This window comes from Equus asinus, chromosome X, assembly GCF_041296235.1.
Source record: "Equus asinus isolate D_3611 breed Donkey chromosome X, EquAss-T2T_v2, whole genome shotgun sequence".
Taxonomy (NCBI): Eukaryota; Metazoa; Chordata; class Mammalia; order Perissodactyla; family Equidae; genus Equus; species Equus asinus.
The window spans coordinates 23,754,620-23,769,635 of record NC_091820.1 but is presented as its reverse complement, the minus strand read 5'-3'; the positions used below and the strand labels follow the sequence as shown (position 1 = coordinate 23,769,635).

At 37.1% G+C, this 15,016-nt stretch overlaps 1 protein-coding gene across 1 annotated transcript in view; it reads right to left on the bottom strand.

Moving 5' to 3' along the window:
* IL1RAPL1 (interleukin 1 receptor accessory protein like 1) overlaps window positions 1–15,016 on the bottom strand; it is a 1,280,310-nt gene that overhangs the window by 433,513 nt on the left and 831,781 nt on the right. The gene's annotated exons all lie outside the window — the stretch shown is intronic.

Below are 15,016 nucleotides of genomic sequence, written 5' to 3'. Positions count from 1 at the left end.
AAATACATAAAATGAACATTAGACACGATCTTATTTAGATTTTTTTTAAAGGTAAAGTGTATACATATATATATCCCCTTCCTCTTCCTTCTCTTAGTAACCTCTGTGTCCTAGGAGCCTATGACTTTCTTGAGTCAGTCTATCTGACAATATTAGAGGACATGACAGAATAATTCACAAGTGTGTTTTGATTCAATTATCTATTGTCATGTGGAAAACTACTCCAAGATTTACTGACTTAAAACATCTCATTTGGTTTTACCCATGACTTGGTGGGTCAGGAATTCAGGAAGGGCTCATCTAGATCATTGATATTTGATCTATGGTGTCAGCTGGAGCAGCTGATGGGGGCGAGGGGGAGGATTCACTCCAAGGTGGCCTCTTCACATTCATGTCTGTTACCTGGGTGCTTCTTGGCCTCTCTATCTCCATGTGGTTTCTCATCTTCCAGGACCTCACCATGTGGATGGGGTGGATGTATCAGGGAAGTTGTACTTCTTAAATGATGGTTGACTTCTAAGAAGTAGGAAGCAAGAGCTACCAGACCAATGAACTGCTACGCCCAGAAAGCACTGCTTCTTTTCCCATATGAAGAGCAAGGTGGGGATGGAATGGCCTCTCTTCCTGAACATCACATCTCCCCAAAGGACCTCAAATCTCTCCCAGTCTTCCTCTTCGAAGCAGGCTGTGCAGGGCTTATAAGGGGCCTAGAGCAGATTCTCCAGACCGGCACTTCTATTTCAGCTACTCAGGCAACTGTTATTGGTTCTCTGAGCTTAGAATTTCTTTAGGGCTTTGGAATTCAAATGTGGGTCTTTGCCAAAATTCTTGGAACATTCTCTCTGTTACAGGGGATGCATGGGTTGCTAGTGCCTTGGATTATTATATGTTACTGCTTTTTTGAAAAGACTGAAGGTTTGTTGGCCTATGTGAATGATTTTTGAAGGAAGTGTAGTGACTAAATTTATCATACTGATGCAATCAGGAATGCAAAAAGCTTTGGCATATGGATCCCACTTGTCAATCTATCTTCTATAGTAAGCTGCAAAGGTTATCATTAACTGACAAATTACTATCATTTTATTTAGTTGCTAAGGATGTATTTACTTTAGCCAAATGAAGAAGAGAATGTTAAAAAAATACATTAACAGATGATGCCTTAATATTTTAGTTTGTTATATATCATCAAACATCAAATAATTCAACATCAACAAAATTTGAAAGTGGATCATGTACGAAATAGATTTAGTCACTAAGTATAATTTGTTTTGTGGACAGAAGCTATTAACATTTGCTTTTGCAACCAAGAAAATATGACTAAGAAAGCCACTAGAACAAGTAAAAAAATTCTAAAGATTAAAATCAGTATTTTCATGCATTCATTAAATGGTACTATGAACGTATACTTAATAGAAAACTATTAATAACATTAGCTATTATGTACTGTTAAAAATAATCAAGTAGTAAAATAGTAAGACTCCATTTAAAAAAAGAAGTAAAGAAGGGAGACAATATACATCAACCTGTTAACAGGTATTGCATCAAAATGAGATTACAACTTATTTTTAAAAGTTTACTTCTTTATGTTTAATATTATAAATAAATATGGGTTACTTTTATTACAAACATTCCATCAGTCCCCCTAAAAAACAATAAGTAATTCTGGAAAGGTCAAAATTTTAATTATATATATTATTATGGCTGAGATTATCCAACAACAGCAAAAGTAATGACACAAATATCATATTAAGTGATATAATGAGATGAATTTCATCTTTCTTTTCAAATAATTTTATTCATTTTAATGAGAACAGGCATAGAATGACATTAAAAGAAGGGTATTAGACCAGGCTAGATTGACACATTCCTTTGGTCATAATTGATTTTGCATATCCAGATTCTATTTGTAAGATATATACATAGATGTATCTTATATAGACATACATGTATATATATCTAGTCATGCTTCAATTGTCTATTCAGTAAACTGTCCCGTTTATTACCCACCAAAAAGTAAACATTGGGATCAACAGTACTAAATAGAGTTTCAAGGTCAGAAAACAATGTGACAGAAGTGAAGCAATGGAATTTGGACAAGAAGAGGTCACTGAACATTTGTTAGTGACCAATGGAGGGTGGGAGGGCAAAAAAAGATTTACTTCTGCGAAGTGTTTGGCTTGAAGCCAAACTAGAGGGGGGTAAGAGGTAAGTCAGATAAAACCTATAGAACAAATAATAAAATGTGCTTTAAGAACTTCAACATAAATGGAACTGTCATTAGAGAGTTGGGATGAATAGAAAATAGTGGGCACCTATGAATCCCTGAAACTAGATGTGAGTAAAATAACACAGCAAAAGTGGAAGTGTTCACAGCGGAAGAGAGCAAAATACGGGTCTACAGGGGGAAATTATTCTACACATATTTTTGCAGTTTACTTTTCTAACCGAAAAAATACATCACAGGGATCTTTTTATGAAAGATCTTTTTTACACAGAGATCTGCACCTTTATTTTAAATGTTGATGAATAATATTCTGTAGAATAAATGACCATTTATTCTTTAACCATTCATCTAGATTGCTGACAATTTTATCTATTGAAAACAATGCTAAAATGGCTAACTTTGTACATTCATCTTCCATCGCCTGTGTATTTTGTTTTCTTAGGAATTTAAAAAGTAGAATAATTGGGTCAAAGACTATATAAATTTTAAATTGCCATACAGTAGTCCCCCTTACCCGTGATTCCACTTTCCATGTTTTCATTTACCCATGTTCAACCATAGTCTGAAAACATTAAATGGAAAATTCCAGAAATAAACATTTTATAAATTTTAAATTACACATTGTTCTGAGCAGCATGTTGAAATCTCTCAATGTCCTGCTCCATTGTGTTGTGTATGTGAATCACCCCTTTGTCCAGCATTTCCACACTGTATACACTACTTGCTCTACCTGCCTGTTAGCCACTTAGTAGCCACCTTGGTTATCAGATCAACTGTCACAATATTGCAGTCCTTGTGTTCAAGTAACCCTTATTTTACTTAATAATGGCCGCACAGTGCAAGAGTAGTGATGCTGGCAATTCAGATATGCCAAAGAGAAGCCGTAAAGTGCTTTCATTTAAGTGAAAAGATGGAAAGTTCTTGACTTAATAAGGAAAGAAAAAGAACTCTACACCTAGGTTGCTAAGATCTGCAGTAAGAATGAATCTTCTATCCGTGAAATTGTGAAGAAGGAAAAAGAAATTCGTGATAGTTTTGCTGACACACTTCAAACTGCAAAAGTTACAGCCACAGTATGTGATAAGTGCTTACTATGGAAAAAACATGGTGCATATGGAGTCTGGTACTATCCACAGTTTCAGGCATCCACTGAGGGTCTTGGAACATATCCCTCATATATAAGGGGGAACTACTGTAGATAGTGCCAAATATCCTCAGAGAAGGTTGTGAAAATTTTCTCTCAAACATTTTGCAATACTCATGATGCTGAATATTCTTTTATTCATTTAAAGATACTACATGCTAAGGGCTGGGAATACATTAAGTGAGGAAAGAAAAAATCTCCTGCCCTCAGATCTTATAGTCTAATGGGGGTGGGTGAGGAAACAGAAAATAAACAAATTAACAATTTAAATACAGTCATGCATTGCTTAATGATGGGGAGATGTTCTGAGAAATGTGTCATTAGGCGATTTCCTTCTTGTGTGAACATTATAGAGTGTACTGAAGGGGAACAAAATTTGCCACCCCAAAATATGTCTCTTGAACATGAGGATTATTTTAGGCGGATTATTTCAGGCTGATTATTTTCAAGAAACAAAAGATAGAAAATTTTTCCTGTTATCTCTCCCTTAACTGCCTAAAAGAATTCAGTTAAAAACCTGTTTTAGGAAACGAGCTATCACCTTAGCATGACATGAACTATGTGGTAGACAGGGAGAGATCTAGAGAAGCCTGTTTGTTGGGCTCCCCTCTGTGTTCTTCTGTTTCTGTGCGGCCAGACACTTGTTTTCCAAACATTTTCCCCTTTTTACCTACCTGTGAATTGCCTTCCTTCCCTTTGAAGTCCCTGACTCTCCCTGCCCCCCACATCTTCTTTTCTCTTTAGCTGAACATGGTATTTAAGGTGAAGGCTTTGGCCATTTTGGTGAGTTACTTGATTTTCCTGGATTTCTCCCATGTATACATGGTACTAAACTTTTGTTTGTTTTCTCCTGCTAATTTGTCTCATGTCAATTTAAAGCCTAGACCAGCCAGAAGAACCTAGAAGGGTAGATGAAAATTTTTCCCTCCTCTACAGTACCTACACAAACCTAGGTGGTGTAGCCTACTACAGACCCAGGATATATGGGACTAATCTTAAGGGACCACCATTGTGAACGTGAAACTTTGTTGACCAAAACGTCATTATGCAATGCAGTACTGTATATAAAATTACAGGTAGGATGAGGCAAAATAATGCGGACAGGCAGATAAAGAGTGAAGGGTGTGGGCACAAGATACTGTCTTAGGCAGAGAGAGTCTCTATAGGAATGTTAGCTATTATCATTTTCGTTGTTTTCGTTCTAGTTAAGTCTGCAATGTCTACATATACCAAGGGCTAGTTCATTGCCATCTAACATAGGAATATTTGGAAGATGGAGCTTGTTTATGAGGGTGTAGAGATGAGGAGCAGAAATGTAAACAAACCACTCAGCTGATTTACACAAACGGCATTAGCTTTCTCTATTCCAACCCTCTGAATTTCACAACCTGACTCATGCCCACTGTTGGAAGAGATGGTAATAGTAGCAATAACAGTCGTAATAGCAAAACTATCTTGAGCACTTCCACTATGCCAGACACTAGGCCAAACATGCTTCAAGCATTGCCTTATTTAATTTCTCCAAAATATCCTAGGACATCAGTCCTATCTTCTCCATTTTACAAACGAAGTCATAGATTCAGTGAAATTGCAGCTGATCTATACCATGAAGAGAGTTCATACTGTGTATCAGTTAAAAGCGTAGGTAAAAAGTAAATGAGTCAATATATTTAAAGTGCCTAGAACAATGTGTGGTACACATCAGGTGCTATAAAAATGACAACCATTTTTGTAACTATTAGTTTGTATTTTCAACAAGTGTTTTTGAGTGCCTGCTATGTGGCAGTTACAGTGTTAAGTTCAGGGATGTGGTTTGATACATCCTTTTATCACTCAGAACTTACAACGGACTGTAAAAATCAGTTAATGTTAAGGCATCAAATGCTCTGAATAAAATGATCATTGTGGGCTTGTCGTTTGTTATTGATGTGATATGACACTTTTAATTTGTTAGTTCATTAATCCAATGAGCATTGATACATACAGTACTAAATACTCTGCTAGGTCCTGCAGAGAACAGATGAACAAGACTGACTTACAACAAACGTAAACACATGACAATACGGTAACATGGCAAGCGTGTTAATAGAAGCATTCATTTACGATATAAATTCAGAGAGAAAAATACATAGGGTTACCTTGTAAAAGATACAGTAATGCTAGTCACAAAACACCCACAAAATTCACCACTAACTATTGACATTTCTGACCTACCTATTGTTTTTGCCTCTGTTGTGAGCTAATCTTTCCTCTGTATGATTTTCAACAACATGGCCCTCTTGTCTCCTGTTATGCTCGATAGCCTAGTAATCATGGAATCACATAACTAGTGGGTGCCTTGAGAAATCTTGTTCAGTCTCTGACCCTCAGTCAGGTGGATGGAAAATCCATCCAGATCAGGCAGTGACCTTAGTGTCTGCTTTTATGTTTTACTCTATCTTGGCTGCTACATTATGCAAGACACAGATGTCCTTATGAGTCCTAAAGTGCTCTGAAATTTGAGTATAGCAACTAAAAATAATCATTCTTTAAAACCATCCCTTAATTCTCTTTGATTCTAATGAAACTAAAATATAGTCATGCTAAGTTTCCAAAAGAAAAATCTACGATATGTAGGCATCCATCATGGGATGTATATTGAAGGAAAAACTTAAAAGAACTATTTGTGTAGAACAATACTTCAGAATGTGTGACGAATTATTACAGGAAACATGTAAGTAGTGGTAGGGACATAACACATCTATAGGAGAAATAAACATTTTGTCTTTATCATTATGTTAATTGAAATACTAAATGAAGAATATATCCATATGTTGTAAGAACTCATATAAAACTTGCTCTAAAACACACATTTTGAAATAATGTCAATATTTTAATAAAAAACACATTACGTGATATTTTATGATTTAAAGAGTTCCCGTTCAGAGAGAACATTAACGATACTAAATTCATTGGTGCTTTCCTATCGTATTTAAGCAGAAGGATTTTAGTAAAAGAAATTTTTTCCATGTCTTATCTACAGGCTCACAGGGAGAAGGCTACAGCAAAGCTAATTGCATTCACAATGAAGTGAGAGTAGAGTGGTGCAGAGGTGAAAATTTCATTAAAACAATTACTCATATCTTTATATGCTAATTCACACATAGATGCTAAAAGCAGGAGTACCTCAATTTATAAAATATATACCAACTGTATTGGAGTACTAATGAACATCCTGCATGCTTGTCTCAAGTAGGCATATATTCAAAGGATTTGTCTTGATGACAAATCAACACCCAAATTAAATTTAAAGTGTAATGCTTTTCCAGACCTACAGTGCAGTATGAATAGCCACTGGCACAATAAGCATAAACAGCTAAACATAATACAATAGAAGCAACTCTTTTTGAGCACCTACCTTGTGCCAAATCTTGAGGATGCAAAGGTGACCAAAAGAAACCTGTTTCTCATGAAGTATATAGAGGGGTAAAACATCATTCTAGCTGGTAATATATTTTGCAAATATCACTTCTACTCCTACGAATCTCTTCTTCCACCCCTCTTCCTTCTGCTGCTACTAGGTAACACTTGTCTGGTGTTTACCACATGATAGACACAAATATTAACTCATTTAATCCTTACAGTAAACCTACAAGGTAAATACTATTAGTTCATTAGGCAATTTGCTCCAGGTTGTACAGCTAGAGTAGTGTAGGAGTGTAAGAGCTAGAATTCCAACTTTGGTATTCTGGCTGTAGTCATAAATTTCACATTCAATTGCATTTTTGGAAACTGAATTGTATAAGTCTCTGAGAAAGTCAAAATGTATACACACATTAGCCATTAGCCATGTGTTTGAGATTCCAGAGGATAAAAACAATGGGCTTTTTATTTTGGAAATTACCCTTAACATAATACTAATCAGTCCACATTATGAATATCTAACAAAGGAGAACGTTTCAATCAACTTCTCTGTGTTGGGAATAGATCACCTGATGAAAAATTTGTCCTTTCTCAAGTCTTTCCTCAAGCAAAGGATGTAGTGAAGTGAAACAATTTCAAGGTGCATGCAATGTTATTAGAGAGAATGAGTTGTTAAAAAATCAGAAAATGAATAGTGTATAATGAATAGTAAGGATTTAAAAAATATTGATTCAGTTCCTATTATATGCTTAAAGGGATCTGCAGTACAAAGGGTTAGACAAACCACTCAGGATGAAATAAGCATAACTGGAAAGGAAAAGACATGTAATGAATATACAATTACAAACCAAGATAAATGCTTTAAGGGTTGCTTTCTATGATAGATTCATAATCCAACTGACCCAGCCAGGGGATGAAAGAATTCTTCACTGAGTAACTGATCTTGACTTGAAATCTGAATGATGAACAGAAATAATCCAGGTAAAATGGCTTGGGGGCTGGGAAGATGGAATGAGGAGTGTTTCAGATCAAGGAAATATCTTCCAGAAATGGTTCTGGAAAGGTGGGAATATTGTGGCCTATTTAAAAGAAACCAGTGTATGGATGACAAGGAGAAAGGCTGAGAAAGCATGGAGCATATATGTGGCTGGAGAGGCAGGCAGAGGACTGACCAGATGTTATGGGTTGAATTGTGCCCCCCTTCAAATTCATATGTTGAAGTCCTAACATCCAGTACCTCTGATTGTGACCTTATTTGAAAATAAGATCACCGCAGATGTGAGTAGATTAGATGAGGTCATACTAGGCTAGGCTAGGCCCTTAAACCAACATGACTGTTATCCTTATCAAAAGGGGAAATCTGGACACAGAGATATGCATAGAGGGAAGGTGATGTAAAGAGATGCAGCAAGAAGTTGGCCCTCTACGAGCCAAGGAGAGGGGCCAGGAACAGATCCTTCCCTAGTGGCTCTCAGAAGGGACAAATCCTACTAACACACTGATTTCAGAATTCTGACCTCCAGAACTGTGAGCAAATAAATTTCTGTTGTTTTAAGCCACCCCGTTTGTGGTATTTTGTTATAGCAGCCCTAGGAAACTAATACACCAGGCAAGGCTGTAGATTTTGGCCTTTATATTTAAAGCATTGGGAAGCTAAACGTGTGTGTGTGTGTGTGTGTGTGTGTGTGTGTGTGTGTGTGTCTATGTCTCCCCATCTCTTGGAGAGTTTTTAACATGGTCATATCTTTCCTTTGAAAAGCTGATTTCAGCCAAACTGCGGCAAACAGTTTGGAGGACACCAAGGAATCTAGGTGAATCATGATAGAAGTTTGTTCCAGGGTGGTAGAAATGGAGGAGAGTTGAGGAATTTGAGAACTACTTAGGAAGAAAAGTATTGAAAATGGGAAAGGAGGCAGAGGGAAAACAGTGAACATTTAAAGTTCTTATTTTGCGTCAGGCATGATTCTAAAATCCTTACTGTATTTAAACTCATGTAATCATCTCAGCAACTCTGGGGACTACTCATCTTATGAATGAGGCAATAGGCACAGGAAGGTTGTGACTTCCCCAAGGTCACACAGGTAATATGTGTAGACCTTGAATATAAACCCTGAAAGCCAGTCTCCAGAGCTGTTAACTACTCTATTATGATCCTTTATGAAGATTCTTTATTTTTTGCCTTGCCAAGCTGGGTGAATAATGAAGTCATTCACTAAGAAAATAAAAAATAAAGGTGACTCCATAGGCCATGGAAGATAATGAAGCTGGCCTTGACTAGATAAAGATACCTTTAAAATAGTCAAGTACACCAGTGAACATATAGATGTGTAACCCAGAAATCTAACTTATAAATACAAATTTGTACTCAAAAGCTCATAGATGATTGTTGAAGGCATAGGTGGAGATCACACTGCCTGGGAAGAGACTTCTGAATGAGAAGAGAAGGTGGCCAAGGACTGAGTCTTGAGTACATCTCACATTTAATGACCAAAAAGAGAAGGTGAGTTTGCAAAGAAGACAGAGAAGGAACAGCCATGGTGATAGGAGGAAAACCATGAGAGTGCAGTGTCATATATGTCAAAGGAAGAGGGGATATGGTCTACAGTGTCAACTGCAGCTGTGAGATGGGGCAAGCTATGTTGAAAAATGGTTTTGATTTGCTGGCACAACCATTGTTGGGGACACCAGAGAGAGCCTTTTCAGGTGAATGATTGGAGCAAAAATCAAATTGAAGTGGGCTGAGGAGTGAACAGGAAATGAGGAGATGAAGACAATGTGTATAGACAACTCTATCAAGATGATTCATTATGCAGCATTCTTCATAATAGCCCCCAAATGAAAACAATGGAAATTTCTATCAGTTGATGAATACATTAAAAAATGTGGTATATCTATACAATGGAATATTATTCAGCCATAAAAAGGAAATGAAGTACTAACATATGCTACAACATAAATCAGCCATGAAAACTTTCTACTAAGTGAAAGAAGCCCGATGCAAAGAGCCACATATGGCATGATTCCATTTATGAAACGTGCAGATAGGCACATCCACAGAAATAGAAAGATTAGTGGTTGCCAGGAGTTGGGTGCGAGGGAGAATAGGAAATGACTGCTAATGGGTACAAGATGTCTTTTTTGGGGTGATAAGATATTCTGGAATTAGATAGGGGTAATATTTGCACAACTTTGTGAATATACTAAAAATCACTGCTTTGTATACTTTAAAATGGTGGATTTTATGGTATGTGAATTATATCTCAAAAATTCATAAGAAAAATGATGTCTGGTTATGAAGGACATGAGTGAGACTAGGTGGTGGTTGGAGAGGTATGTGGCATTGAGGTATCTCTTGTCATGGTTCAATAACTGTCGAGAAAGATAGGTTATATGGGTCAGAACTGTTATTCCCACCTTTTCCTTTTTTACATCTGCATGTGATTTACCACCAAGAGGGGGCTTCAGTAAACCAGGAGTAAAAAGCCTTTACCAGATCATGAAGCTAGAATGCAAAGCAGCAAAAGGAATCACCAATAAAAGACCTTGGAGACTTATGAGGGTGAGACACTTCTTCAGCAAGATGCTGATGAAATAACTTGCAACAACAAGAGGTGTTCTCTCCCACATGACTAAATCAGCAATGGGAGAGTCCGATGTGGGTGTTTTCTCCTGACTAGAAGGACTGTAGGACAAACCCGTAATTGGGAAGATTGCACCTCATTAAACTAGTACGTTCCAGAAACTTTAGTGAAACTTGGATAGTACCACAGTTTGAAAGGTAAAATAGGTTTTAATTTCAATCCAGCAACAATATTTGCTTCCAGAGAGCTAAAGGGGCAACAATTTTCTATAAGTAAAAATTAGTTTTATATTCTTCATTCTGTGGTCTCCATATTATTAACTGTATTACTGCTATAGAATGAAGCCACCCCATGTTTTCACTAGATTAAAAAAAATCACATCACTGAGAGAGTTGAGAGATGGCATACATCTTGTGATTAACATCAAATAAACTAACCCTCTTCAATAAGGCAAAAGTATCAGGAATGGGTTCTCCCAAGGTCTCAAGAGAGTAGAGAGCAGAAGATATGTGGCCCCTTAACAACTTCTGGTACTTCAATTATGCTATATCAGGATTAGCACTATATTTTCCGAGTGGAGTTTGGAAATTGTCATCCACTCAGAGATATATTGGTACTTCAGAGGCAATTGTGTTTAGGGCAGAGATGCTAGGAAAAGGTACAGCTGGGGAATAGAAAGGCAGCAATAAAATAAAAGTTAAAAATTGATTTCTATGGTAGATGTACAAAGCTTCCTATTTTTCCTTATAACAGCAAATGAAATATTATACAAAATGTATTCAGCCTCAAGTTCTAGTATACATGGACATAGTTGTCCTGGATTTCCTTAATACGGATGGTGCATTGACCTGTAAAACTCAACTTCATCAGTGCCGACTGGTTCTCTTAGTTTACCCGGTAAAATCAAATTGATGGTGCAGCATATTATATGGTTTATTAAACAAACAGATTTGCCACTTTGCTAAACTGCTAAGGTGTACCATCACATTGTTAAGCAGAATATGAATATAAAATGCTTTAGATCTACTAATAAACCAGGATCCTCCTACCAAGGACATTAGTGGATTCAGGCAGACAGCAAGAGAAAATTTGGCACAAGACTAGAGAGAAAAGAAAACCCTTTCTCTCCCAACACAAGGGCATGGCTGAGATGTGCACAATGTTGATGACAGATGCTGTTATCTTTTCAGACAGACTTTCTCTTATTTTTTCACTTCCTCTCCCATCTTTTTTGGGAAGGTGCCAATGCTACATGGCTTACAAAGATGCTGCTATCTAGAGGTACCCAGTAGCTGAGAAAAGTGATTTTGTGAAATACCTCTGGGAACCCCTGACAGAAGCTTAGGAAAGTCCATTTAAGCTGAGCAGTTCATGCTAGGAAAATTACATGAGAGAAAAAGTTGTCTGACATATTGGAACTTGGCTAAATTATTTCTAGACATGAAGGGAACCACAAATGTGACCATCTTAATCAAGTATTCTAGCTATGAAATAGCCTATTATTAATCTTGATTTTAAAAGTCACCCCGTGATTAATTGACTTGAGCTCAATAGACACCATATAGTGGTTTCATAGTGTTGCAAAGCAGACCAGACAAGAGAAAATGAATTAAAGGTCACTGTGATGAGCCAAGACAGCAGAGTAAAGAAGTGGAAGAATTATGGCCCTTATGCCTATGAGGATTGTTTTCCCTAAAACATACTGTAATCAGTGTTATACCTTTGTTGGCAGAATAAAGAAAGATGAATTATTATTTGAGAATTACAGAAGTATCTCACCCACCCAACAACATTAACGTAGATACTAGGATAAGAGATTAGCTTGGATTTTTCCTTCATTTACATGTTTGTACATTGCTTTATCCTGCTTGGAGGAAAAAGTAATCAACATTTCCACTAGTTGCAAATCAGCTTCCTGAAAAAGTTGCTTCTCTCCTAAACACAAAATTCGATGTTATGAGTTATTCATTATAAGAAGGTGAAATTTTGCAAAACATAATAAAATCAATGGATAAGTCAAAATAAAGACAGAATAAGTGAACTGGTGACAGCCTCCATGATGAGATTTCAAATATTCTTCATGGGACACTGTGCTCAAAATTATTCTTGGCACATGAAAAGCTGAGGGAACAAAGACACTAGCATTCTAGTCCAAGTTATTCAAGTATTTTATTGCATGGATACAGAGTTCACCTCTTGCAAATTTAGCTTCTTCATATAAGCAATGAGAAGACTGAACTAGATAAACTCTAACGTACCTCCCAGGTAATATATGGTTCTTTGGGACATTTTTTTTCCAAGAGCATCCTCATGAAAATGAAAATCCTTGAGAGAATTGATAACTAACCTCACTCTCAGAAAAGGATTTAGGAGGAACTAGTTAATAGCCAGCCAAGTAGGCACAAAGGGAAGGAGGTAGACAAGGGCAACTTTAGGAAGTAGAAAACTAGTCAAAACAGTCTACTTTAAAAACTTTTCTAGGGTTAGGAATTTCTTTGAACCAATCAGTTTTACTTTATAAAAGACTTATCTGGGGGGCCGGCCCCGTGGCCGAGCGGTTAAGCTCACGCGCTCCGCCTGTGGCGGCCCAGGTTTCACCGGTTCAGATCCTGGGCGCGGACATGGCACCACTCATCAGGCCGCGTTGAGGTGGCGTCCCACATACCACAACTAGGAGGACCTACAACTAAAAATATACAACCATGTACTGGGGGAATTGGGGGAGAAAAAGCAGGGAAAAAAAAAAGACTCATCTGACAACAAAACCAACACCTTTTTTGTAAAAGTTTCATAATTTGGAAAAAACAGTCAAAATAAGATTGCCCCTGTAATTTATTCATCTAGATATGATAAGAATGTTAACAACAACAATAATAACCGTGAGTATATCTGACTGTACCAGGGGTTGTCTATGGACTTTTAAAAAGTAAGTCCACTTAATCTTCATAACAACCTTATGAGATATGTAGAATTATTGTTGCTCCCATTTTTTAGACAAGAAAATGACTTTTAACATCTTTAAGATCTTATCACTTAATATATTATAAAAATTTTGCCATGTTACAAAAGTCAACAGCTTATTTCCAGTTTCTCCCTATTATAAACAGTGTAAGAATTCCCGTTTAAATACTTATAAAGAACTAATGCACTAACACATATGCCTTTGAGTAAATTCACACAGTCCACCATTTTTCTTCCCACTGGCTGAAATCCTGCCAAAGAGAGAATGAGCATTCTGATGGTGGCAAAGCAATTAACTTTTCTAAGCATGGAACACTTCTGGTAAGGCAAGACATTCCAACAGAAGACCCTCACATGTAAGATTTGTTCTAGACTTTACTAATTCATTTGAAATATTTACTGCACACTTATGCTGTGCCCAGGTAGTGTGACACTATCTCTTGACCTCACAAAGTTTAAAACCCAGTGGGGAAAGAGAAACTAGAAATTTAACAAGCAAACATTGTAACAGCAATGTTTAAGATCCTGGCCAGGGTAGGAAGTGCAGGCAGAGATCAGATCATGAAGGATTCTTTATTCAGGTGAAATCTGAACTTTATCCTAAAGTAAACGAGAAGCTTTAGAAATTTTTCTTTAAATGAATTAATAAATTTGGAAATAACTAGATAAATAAACATACAAATGAAAATGTGTTCTTTTAAACTTTTGGCCTTAGATCCGGCCCTCCTTAAATTCATATATTTCTTTCTCTCTTTCTTTCTCTTTCTCTCTCTCTCTTTCTTTCTTTTTAAAGATTGGCACCTGAGCTAACAACTGTTGCCAATCTTCTTTTTTTTTTCTTTCTGCTTTTTCTCCCCAAATCCCCCCAGTATATAATTGCATACTTTAGTTGTGGGTCCTTATAGTTGTAGCATGTGGGACGCCACCTCAACGTGGCCTGAGAGCGGTGTCACGTCCACACCCAGGATCCGAACCAGAGAAACCCTGGGCCGCCATAGCAGAGCGCACGAACTTAACCACTCAGCCACAGGGCCAGCCCCATGTTTTTTATTTTGAATTTAGTTTTGTATCTGGAGACCATGTAAAGTAATGCAAATCTCACTACCGATGTCCTCAAAAGACCTGGATTGAAATTCTTCTCTGTTTTTCACTAGCTCACTTATTAACCACATACTCTAGGACATGGGTTCTCAAGCTTGAATGTGCACAGAATCATCTGAAGTGCCTGTTAAACACAAATCACTGGGCTCACCCCAGAGTTTCTGAGTCAATAAGTCTCGAGTGGGACCTGACAACTGGCATCTTTGACAAGTTCTCAGGTGATGCTGAGGCTGCTGGTCGAGGGACCACTCTTAGAGTAATATTGCTCTAGACCAAGGCAATCTGAGTCTTACTCTCTTTATTTATAGAATGGATGTTATAATAACTTCCCTGCCTACTTCACAGCACTGTTAAGAAGAACAAAAGAGAAAGTGAACTTGGGAAATGTGAGCCCTTGTCAAATGTGAGATTATATTTGCCGGCAACTGCTGTGTAACTGAGGGAACTGCTGTCATTATAAACGGGACAGAGATCTCGAAGTTTAGCCATGGCTGCTAAGGCTATGAAGTTCTGCCAGTGACCTGAACTTTGGCACTAATCTTTTTTTTTATTTTCTACAGTTAAATGAAAATATTTGAGAAATTGCCTAAGTAATAGCAATTG